The sequence below is a fragment of the Meriones unguiculatus genome, assembly GCF_030254825.1.
Source record: "Meriones unguiculatus strain TT.TT164.6M chromosome X unlocalized genomic scaffold, Bangor_MerUng_6.1 ChrX_unordered_Scaffold_30, whole genome shotgun sequence".
Lineage (NCBI taxonomy): Eukaryota > Metazoa > Chordata > Mammalia > Rodentia > Muridae > Meriones > Meriones unguiculatus.
In genome coordinates, this window is record NW_026843706.1 from 5,422,465 (window position 1) to 5,432,887 (window position 10,423).

Genomic DNA, 10,423 nt, shown 5'->3' on the forward strand with positions numbered 1-10,423 from the left:
ATGAAAGAAGTGGGAGATAGTAAGACTTGGAGAGGCCAGGAGCTCCACAAGGAAAGCTACAGATCCTAAAAGTCTAGACACAGGGGTCTTTTCTGAAACTGATACTCCAGCCAAGGACCACTCATGGAGATGGCCTGGAACCCCTGCACATAGGTAGCCTAGGGCAGTTCTTTATCCAAGTGTTCTCCACAGTGTGTGTGTGTGTGTGTGTGTGTGTGTGTGTGTGTGTGTGTGTGTTTTAAAGCACATGTACTAAACATACAGTAGAATTATTTCCAGGTGTTTCAGGAAGCTAAGATGGAGAATACTTTCTAAACAGTGGCTAGAATTTCATAGGAATGGCAGCCTCAGAGTAGAAAAGGAAATAGCCTCAATATTTTTCAGCTGCTGATATTAACTGAGAGGAAATCAGAGGTTCCCAGAATCTCATAACAGAACTCCTCCACTGCTGCTACTCATTACACAAGTACAATACAAGCAAGATAGAGAAGTCCCACTAAAAAAACAAAAACAAAAATAAACAAACAAACAAAAAAAACATATACTGTTTTACTCAGGGAATATGCTTTTTTATAACAGCGGCATGTTGGATTCCTAAAGCACTGCACTTACAGAAACTTGAAGCAGCAACTTTAGTTAAAAACAAGGTTTTCTCTTTCTGATTAAATGTTCATATCATCTCCTTCTGTTTCTTTTATTCAGGAACCTTGAACAATCCTCGGACCCTGGGGAAAGCCAGCCCACAGCTTAAATAGCCTCTGGGTAGCCAACCCAGGCATGCCACGTGGGCAATGCAGATAGGTCCACATACATGGAAGCAAGCCAGATCCTCGGCCTTAGCCAAATGTGGAGTTGTTCGTGACAGAGAGCACTCACCATCGGGAAGGTGGAAGGCGGAAACCAGCTCCATCTTTAAGGCATAGCATTCCGCAGCTCTCTACAGTTCCCCCTTTTTGTTTTAGATGCATCAGGCAAGAGTAGAGGTCTGATCTCTGATATTAGAAATAAATTGGGACTTTGTACAGATGTTCATTTAGGTGTCATCCACCCAAAGAGCATCAGACCCGTCCAATACCTTTTTCTCAGAGGCGGGACCTGGGGCATCAACCCGCATGCAATCAGACATGCTCTTCTCTGGGTCGAAAGCGGCTGACCCTGAGTGCAGTGCTTAGCCTCGCATCCTGAGCGTATCATTTTAGCTTTTTATGGTATCCAACCATGCTAGGGGAGAATGTCCTGCTTCAATGGCTGTAAAGGCCTGAATGATCATGGCTGCATCACACTGTCCTTCTGTTTCTTACATGTGTTTGCAGTCCCAGCACACTTCCAAACTTTCTGTTCTTGACCTTAGCCAGATAATAATGCCTCGAGGTCAGAAGAGTAAGCTCCATACCTGCAAGAAATTCTGCCAGACCTGAGGTGAGGCTCCGGATTGTTGAAATGTTCAGGGACAGCAGAAGAAACACCAGAGGCAGTACCAGAGTCCTCTGCTGTCTCTCAGATCCAGCCTGGAGCTGAGTCTTCCAGCACTCCCAAGGTGCAACACCATCTTCCAAAATTACACTGAGTATTTCTTCCTCTGATACAGATGAAAGTACCTGTGAGGAAAGTGAGCAAATTATGCAAAAGGGACCTCCAGAGGCCAACCTATACACTATCGTTCCGCACAGAGAACTGATAACAAGAAAGGTAGTAGAGCTCTTAGAGTATGTACTCCCCAACTACAATTTGAAGCAGCTTACTATCAAGGAAGAAAAGCTGAGGGTTATCACCAAGAAGTTTGAAAAAGATTTTCCTGAGACCCTCAACAATGCCTTCAAGAAGCTCAAAGATGCTTGTGCAGTGGAAGTGAGGGAAATGAACTCCAGTAATCCCTCATAAGACCTCATCAGCAAGCTGAAGCTCCCAAACAATGAGAGGATTAGTGTTGGCAAAGGCTTACCCAAGACTGGTTCCCTGATGAAGACCCTGGGGATCATCTTCATTCAGGTCAATTGAGTCATTGAAGAAGACATGTGGGAAATCCTGAAGAACAAACAAGTCTATCCAGAGAAGACACACCCCATCCTTGATGAGCCTCAGAAACTCCTGACCCCATATTTGGTGAAGCTGAAATACTTGGAGTAGTGGCAGATAGCCAACAGCGATCCTCTACGCTATGAGTTCCTATGAGGTCCCCAGGCCCATGCTGAAACAATAAAAATGAAAGTCCTGGAATCTTTGGCCAAGATCAACAAAACAGGACTTCTTGTCATCTCAGTCTTTTCAAAGAGGCTTTAAAAGAGGAGCAAGAGTGAGCTGAAACCATAGGTGAAAACAATAGCAGTGCTACTGACCAAGCTAGTGAAGATTCTCCAGTAAAGTTACTAGCAGCTTCTTCCATCCCTGTTTACACTTGAACTTTTCTTTTCATCCAGATAAAAAGACAGAACATCAGAAAAGGAATTTTCTTGACTATATAAAATAATTTTACCATTAAAAGGATTAAAAATGGTCAAACTTAGTTTTCTCTCACTCTTTTTACTATGTGGTTTGGTAAAGTTACATGCAATTGAATTTTATTCATTGTACAAGAAAGTAAAAATATTAAATGTTTATGACTTAGAATTTGTTCTTCTTAACTGTCATTCACCAAATATTCTTTATAAGTCAATGGTCTAACTGGGATGTTAAGATAAACCATTATCTTCTGCTTTTAGATTGTTAAGTATATGAAGTGTAGCTCAATCACTATGATGTTGAATTCTCTTTTATTGGTTAAGATAGAGTGAAAAGAAGGGATATGGATGAGGGTGTTTCTTTTGAAAGTTATTAAGTGGAAATACACTGAGTAAAGAACATGGGATATTGGGGGAAGATTAAGTAACATAAGAAGAAATATAATTTCCATTATGTGGATGGTGCTCTAATCAAAATTTTGAGTAAATAGATAACCTCAAGTGATGTGCTTCAGAGTCAAGGAGCAGAACTGTGCAAGCATGTGATGGCTTCTACAACAAATATGCAATAAATGGGATATATGCATCACCTTAACTGATAATTTGCCCATAAAGTTAAAGTTAAAGTTTGCAAAACTACAAGCAAAATAACCTCTTTTTATGTACCCTTTTAATGTACTCAAATTTACTTTTCAGTCCAAGACAAAAAAAAAATCCAATGTAGTAACTTTTCTATTTCTAATCTTAAATGAAGTATCTTTCTCCCTATTTCTTAGAAAAGTTTTGGAGAGAATATACATAGCCCACCTGCTGATGTGTAAGGAGTGCACCCTAGAGCCAGCAAGTCTACCACAATAGGCCCTGAGAATTGCAATATACTAAGGCACAAGAAAAAGATATTAAATAGCCTTTGTGAATGTAATAGAGGTCATTTAGGAAGATATAAATTAATTTCTTAGAGAAATCTATGAAAACACAAGATAACAGTGCAGAAAAATAAGTAAAACATATTAAGACCAAAAGGTGAAAATAAAATGAAAACACAAACTGAGGAAATTTTATAAGTGAAAAATTTAAGAATGCAACCAGAAATTACACATGCAAGCCTCACCAACAGAATACAAGAGATGGAGGAGAGAATTTCAGGCATTGAAGAAACAATAAAACAAATGAATACCTCATTCAAAGAAACTGTTAAATCTAAAAATTTCCCGGTACAAAATATACAGGAAATTGGAATAACTAAGAAAAAATATAAGAATAATAAGAAAGGAGGAAAGAGAAGAATCCCAAATGAAAGGCTCAAAAATATTTTCAACAAAGTCATAGAAGAAAAATTTCCTAACTTAAAAAAGGACATGCCTCTAATGTACAAGAAGTTTACAAAACACCAAATAGAATGACCCCCAAAAAGTCCCCTCTACAAATAACAATCCAAACTCTAAATATACAGAACAAAACACTATTAAAAGCTGAAAGGAAAAAAGAGCAAGGAATTTATAAAAGCAGCCCTAGTAGAATTACACATGACTTCTCAACGAAGACTTTAAAAGCCAGTAGGGACTAGATTGATGAGCTACAAACTATAAGAGACCAAAGATGCCAGCTAGCCTAGACTACAACACCTAGTAATATTTCAATCACAACAGACAGAGAAATTACACAATAAAATTTAGGCAATATCTATCTGAAATTCATCCCTATAGAGGGCACTAGAAAGTAAACCTAAGAAAGTTAATCATATCCAAGAAAACATAGGTAATAAATAACCCCAGAGCAGTAAAGGGAAGTACACGCACATGTATACACACACACACACACACACACAAACACACTCCACTACCAACAACAACATCACAATAAGAGAAATTTTAAAAACAACAACAAAAAAGTTATTGATAACTTTCAAGATGATTATCCTAATTCTTCAATAATAAGACACAGGCACCTTAACATCAAAGATAGATATCACCTCAGGGTAAAAGGTTGGAAAAAGATATTCCATGGAAATGGAGCTAAGAAGCAAGCTGGTGTAGACATTATAATACCTAACAATGTAAACTTCAGTTTTCTGAACTGCTACAGATTAAAGCTGGACACTGCCACCAACAGAAACAACAGAAGGCTGTTTCAACAAACTCATGGAAACTGAATAACTCTCTACTGAATGAACAAAGGGTCAAGATAAAAATTAAGAAATAAATTAAAGACTTTTGAGAAAATCATGCCCAACAAAAAGCAGGGTACAATGGAGGCAGTTCAGTTCTAAGAGGAACTTTCATAATACTGTCTACATTTGAAAACAATGGAGAGATCTCATACTAATAATTTAACAGCACATATCCGATCTTTAAAACAAAAAGAAATCACTTTTAAAAATAAGTAGGCAGCAAGAAATAATCAAAACAAGGTCTGAAATCCATAAAATAGAAACAAATAAAAATATACAGTAGACAGGGTAATGAAATGAATAACAGGTTCTTTAAAAACAAAGAACAGGCAATCTAGTTCATGACAGAGGCAGCCTCTGTTTTCTTTACTTGAGAACCCACATGGAGACTGAGCTGCCATTTGCTACATCTGAACAGGGGTTCCAGGTCCTCTCCATGCATATTCCTTGGTTGGTGCATCAATTCTTCAGAACACCCTGGGATCAGATTTTTTAGCTTCTTTTTGGTCTCCTTGTGGGGCTCCTGTCCTTTCCTTGTTCTTAATATACAGAATATATCAATAACTCAAGAAATAAGACACCAACAAACCAAATGATTCAATTAAAAATGGGGTACACAGCTAACCAGAGAATTCTCAACAGAGGAATATCAAATGGTGGAAAAACACTTAAAGAAATGTTCAACATCCTTAGTTATCTGAGAAATGAAAATCAAAATGATTCTGAGATTCCATCTTACACCAATCAGAATATATCATTAAAGGAGTCCTCATAAACCTGAAAAGATTCTTCTTCATCATTTGGGCAAAGTGGCAGCTTATATAATATGAAAAGAAATGACCAGGAACGAATCCAATGGAGGGACAATATCCAAAAATTACAAAAAGTTCAAAATTAAATATTTAGAAAACAAATAATCAAATTAAAATAGCTCACATATCTTAACAAATGAAAATCAAAACAACTTTGGGTTTTTATCTTACACCAGTCAGAATGGCTAAGATCAATAAAAAAGTAACAGTTCACATGGGCAAGGATGCTGGTGGAAGTACAAATTTGTACAGCCATTATACCAATTACTGTGTTAGTTCCTCAAGAAGAAGGCAATCTATGCACACCAAGATACAGCTATCCCACTCTTGGTCTTATAATCAAAGATACATTATTCTACCACAGAGACATTTGTTCAACCATGCTCACTGCTGTTCTCTTAATAATATCCATAAATTGGAAACAAACTAGATGTCTCTCAACAGAAGAATGGATAAAGTAAATGTGGTAAAATTACTCAATGAGATATTTTGTACTCAGCCATTAAAAAGAGTGAAACTTTAAAACTTTCAGGTAAATGGATGGAACTAGGTGTACCAGAACTAAAAATCAATATATGGTATAGTTTGGCCTGTCTGGTGAATATAACAAAAATACAATCTGTGGTATAGAAGTTAGTTATAAACTAAGAGATTATTGGATAGATAAATCTTATTAAAAAGGGGAAATAGAATAGTTACGTATCAAAGTGGTAACTATAACTTTAGCATCACATGAGGTGGAACAAATGAAGGGGGGATGTGAAAGAGGAAGTGAATATATGAATAGACAAAATTATGGGCCATATGAGGAGTAGTAGGAAAACTAAGTGCAGTAGAAGCTCATAAAATATATACATATATAAAGGTAAACCAAAGGAATTCACCAAATAATGGGGATACAGAGTCTCTTTTGTCACAAATGAAGGATCCACTACTTGAATTGGTTTACATCTAGGTGAATTGTTGCTCAAAAGTTTCTAAAAGGGTTCCTCAAATGACTCAGGCTGTTCCCAAGACTGTTTGGTTGTTCTCCACAAACTGATGGCAAGGCACAATTGCTGAAGACAATACCTATACAAACCATAAAACATAGAGAAGATGAGTGTGTGCCTAAATAGACCCTTTACCCTAAATTTGTAGTTTCTTTGGTATGGGAAGGTACCCTAACGGCTACCAAAAGAGAAACATCAACACCAAAATACAGCACTGATTATCTAACCAAGAACCAGAAACTAGGTATCCCAAGGAAATAATGCAAAAGAAAATACTACTGCCAAAAGAAGTAGCAATGATACCTCATAAAATTCTGCTTTATTCATAGAGTAGTGCTCTGCTCTTCAGAAAGAGAAGCTTCTTTCTGTTGAAAACAAGTATAGAGACCCACAGCCAGAAGTATTTGCAGAGAATGAGAGACCTTGAAACACTCAGCCCTAAATGGGTTGTCTCTATTAAATCTCTCCTCAAGACTCAGAGAATCCTGTGGAAGCCAATTTCAAAAGACAATAGGAGCAAGAGGGGATGGAGGACACCAAGAAAGCAAAGCCTTCTATATTAACATGATCAAAGCCCCTAAGCACTTACAGAGACTGATGCAGCAAGCACAAGCCTGAATGGGTCCTCTGCACACACACACACACACACACACACACACACACACACACACACACACACACAATTTATATGTATTATATGTAAATTATATAATGTATATTTTCCAATCTATTATGCATTTTCTTTGGTTCTTTTTCTTCTTTTCCTTCTGTTTGTTTTGTTCAAATCCAGTGTGTTAGTTTTTGTTTTACCTTATTATAATTTATTTTATTTTATTTTTATAACTTAGAAGCTTCTTTCTAATGAAAGACAGAAAGTATGAGAAAACGAAACTTAAGAAGATACTATATTTAAAAAATCATAATGAAAAGAAATCAAATGACTTATCTTTTTCCAATGGAATATGTCCACATCTATCTCAGAATCCAAACATACAAGATACCGAGCATAAGAGCATAATAAAGTTTCTGGTTTCCCAGTATTTTTCTGGCAGTACAAATAATTCTTTACAATAAAATATAAACTCTCACAGGACAAAATTCTCTGTTATGTTATATAAAAACCATGAAATAAATATCTGTATTTTAAGGAGGAAATGATATTGTTATGCCCACTTCTTGAGACACCCCCCCCCAAAAAAAAAAAGCACCAGTAACTGACTCCACTGCAAATACATGAGGGTTCATTTGATACAAGTTCAAGCTTGGGCAGCAAGTTCCCTGTGAAAACAGAGAAGTATATAGTCCTGAGGTCTGGGGGAACAGGGTTCTTAAAGGGCAAAACCGCAAGCAAGGAATTTCCAAGCCTTTTCCAAGCCTTGGTTTATTTTAGACATAAAAGTCTTGGCCCATCCATCTGGAGAGTATATGCTCCTGTTAGGGAGGGAGAATGATTAGCACATCTTGTTTTTTTTTTTTTTTTTTTTTTTTTTTTGTTGTTGTTTTCTTATTAGGAGGATTATGTGATCTTGGTCACTAGCTAAGGGCTATCTGGGTGGATTGCCAGGCAATGGTATCTCTCAAGCTCAAGTCTGGTTACTTTTCTGCACCAGGGTGGGTCTGTCTCAACTTGTCCACTTCTTTGTCTACTTTGTCTAAACTTGTACCCAGGAACACAGTCATGTTGCACCAGGAAACTTGCACTGTACCAGGCTGGCCTTAAACTCAGAAATCTGCTTGCCCCTGTCTCCTGGAATTAAAGGCATTCACCATCACCATCCAGCCTGTCTGCCAGATCACACAGAACTAAAAGTTCTTTGGATGTGATCTCTTGCCAAGAGCAGCTATGGTCTGAATTAAAAATCTTCTACAAAAGTGCTTATATATTCATACAAATTTGCATTATTTCGAAGACTTTTTATTTAAAGAGATCTAAAGGCTTGGGGAAGTAGGATCAGTTGGGGAATGGATTACTTGTATATACATAAGTGATTTAAACACATTGTGTGCATAAGAGCAGGCAGGTTTTTCAGTGAGGATTAAGGAAATTTGAAGAAATTAAGGCTTATATTCTTCCATAGCTTTAAATAGCTCACTTTGTTAGGATCAGGAAACATAATCTGCCCAGACATTTTCACAGGACATTAAGTATCACCCACTTCTGACTTCCTTGGATTGATCAGAAGAGATGATCAAAGCTCAAGGTTTTTCTTTTTTAAGCCACCAGTCCTTGGAATCGTAGGTAAGATGGGAAATTACCTGATTTTTCCATTTGAGTCTACCAATGAGTATACTCAAAGAAAGTACATTCTGAAAGATGATAAAGCTGTTGACTGCTCTTTCATCACTTCCTCCTGGTGTGGCAGCCTTGGCAGGCCACAGAAGAGGATCCAGGCAGTCTTGATGAGACTTAATGATCTAGGGTCAGATGGCAGGGTGTGGGGGGGAGGGTTACCCCTTTAAATGGACTAGGGGAAGAGATGAGGGATTTAAAATGAATGAATTGTAAAAAAATAATAATTTAAAGGAAAAAAAGAAAAATAATATCAGGAACTCAGGTAGAAGAGGCAAGGAAATTCAAATTCATGGAAAATCTTAAAGGCAGGCCAGAAAGAAGCAGAAAACAGTTCATACTTAATACTTAGACTGAAAGCTCCTCGTGGAGAAAGGGGCTGCAAAGTCTCATGCATAAAACCTGGAGATAGTCAGCCAACCCTAGTGACAATAGATTGCTGGTCCTGGTCATAAAAGAAACCCATGCCACTTTTAGGTCTTACATTCAGCACATGTAGTTAATGTGGTAGTGACATACTGTTTCTTGCATTGAAGGCTTACAGCCTAATATTTCCAATATCTGGGAGTGCTATAACGAGTGGAAATCTTGAAACAGAGCTTAACGTTCAAATATAAGCCACTCTGTACACATAAATATATGGAATAATCACAATAATCACTAGTCACAGAACTCAAGAACATTTTGTCAAAGTGTCTCTGTGGAAGCCTGAAATAAAATACACTCATAGAGATGGGGAGTCTCTGATATAAACCCACTTAAGGAGTTACACAGTAAGGAATTTTATTGTAAAGTACATTAATGTTGCTGGCCTATAACCTCTGTGGTAAAAAAAGACTACCCACCTTTGATTTAGTTAAAATAAGGCTTCTTAGCCTAGAGCCATAGGCCAACAAGTTGTGTTTGCTTTCTTTTCTTTTTGTTTTGTTTTGTTTAATGAAAACTCTCACTCTAAGGAGTAAAAAGAGTGATTCTTTTATACCCTTAATTCTTCAACACATATTGAGAATAAACCTTAGAACTGACAATTGATATACCAAGGGGAGCACAGCTTGGGAATCTCTGCAGTAAGTACAACCATGTTTAGCTCAAAACCTCGAAAGCTAATTAACACCATACGTAGTTACTAGTTTTCCAGAAAGTTAAGTATTTTGAGTGAATGCTGCCTTATCACTGGCATTACATTTTGGATTGGGCCTGAGGCTTAGCTTGTATGTGTATTTTAGTAGAAACAGACAAAAATTACACTAGTCTCTTCTTAAGAACAATTCCTGACCTATCTAGTATACTGTGACCTGGAAAGACATTTCTTAAACCCAAACATGATAAGAAGGAGAATTATTTCATTTGTCCTTATTAGTCTTATTACTTATCTTTTAATAACTTACATTTTCTATGTTTAGTTTTTATTTCATTTGTTACTCATTTAGGGTTATTTACATTTCTTCATTCAAAAATATAAAACAAATTATATTTATGTATGCACAGTGACAGTAGTAAATAATGTAAATTGTCAACTGAAAACAGTAACTGATAGTTATAGTCATTAGGAAATATTTTCTTCAGTCATTCTCTTCAGGAGACTTCTCTGAAGTTATTGGTGAGGCATATATCTTGAAATTTCAGTCACAATTCATTAATAGTGACAAAACACTATTTTAGGACTTAGATCATATTATCTCCCATGCCCTCTTTCATTGCACTCATTGTTACCATTCGTC

General features: G+C 36.8%; 1 pseudogene; it reads left to right on the plus strand.

Moving 5' to 3' along the window:
• LOC110543449 (melanoma-associated antigen B4-like) overlaps positions 1-2,297 on the plus strand; it is a 36,028-nt pseudogene extending 33,731 nt beyond the window's left edge.
• The last annotated feature ends 8,126 nt before the right edge of the window (positions 2,298-10,423 follow it).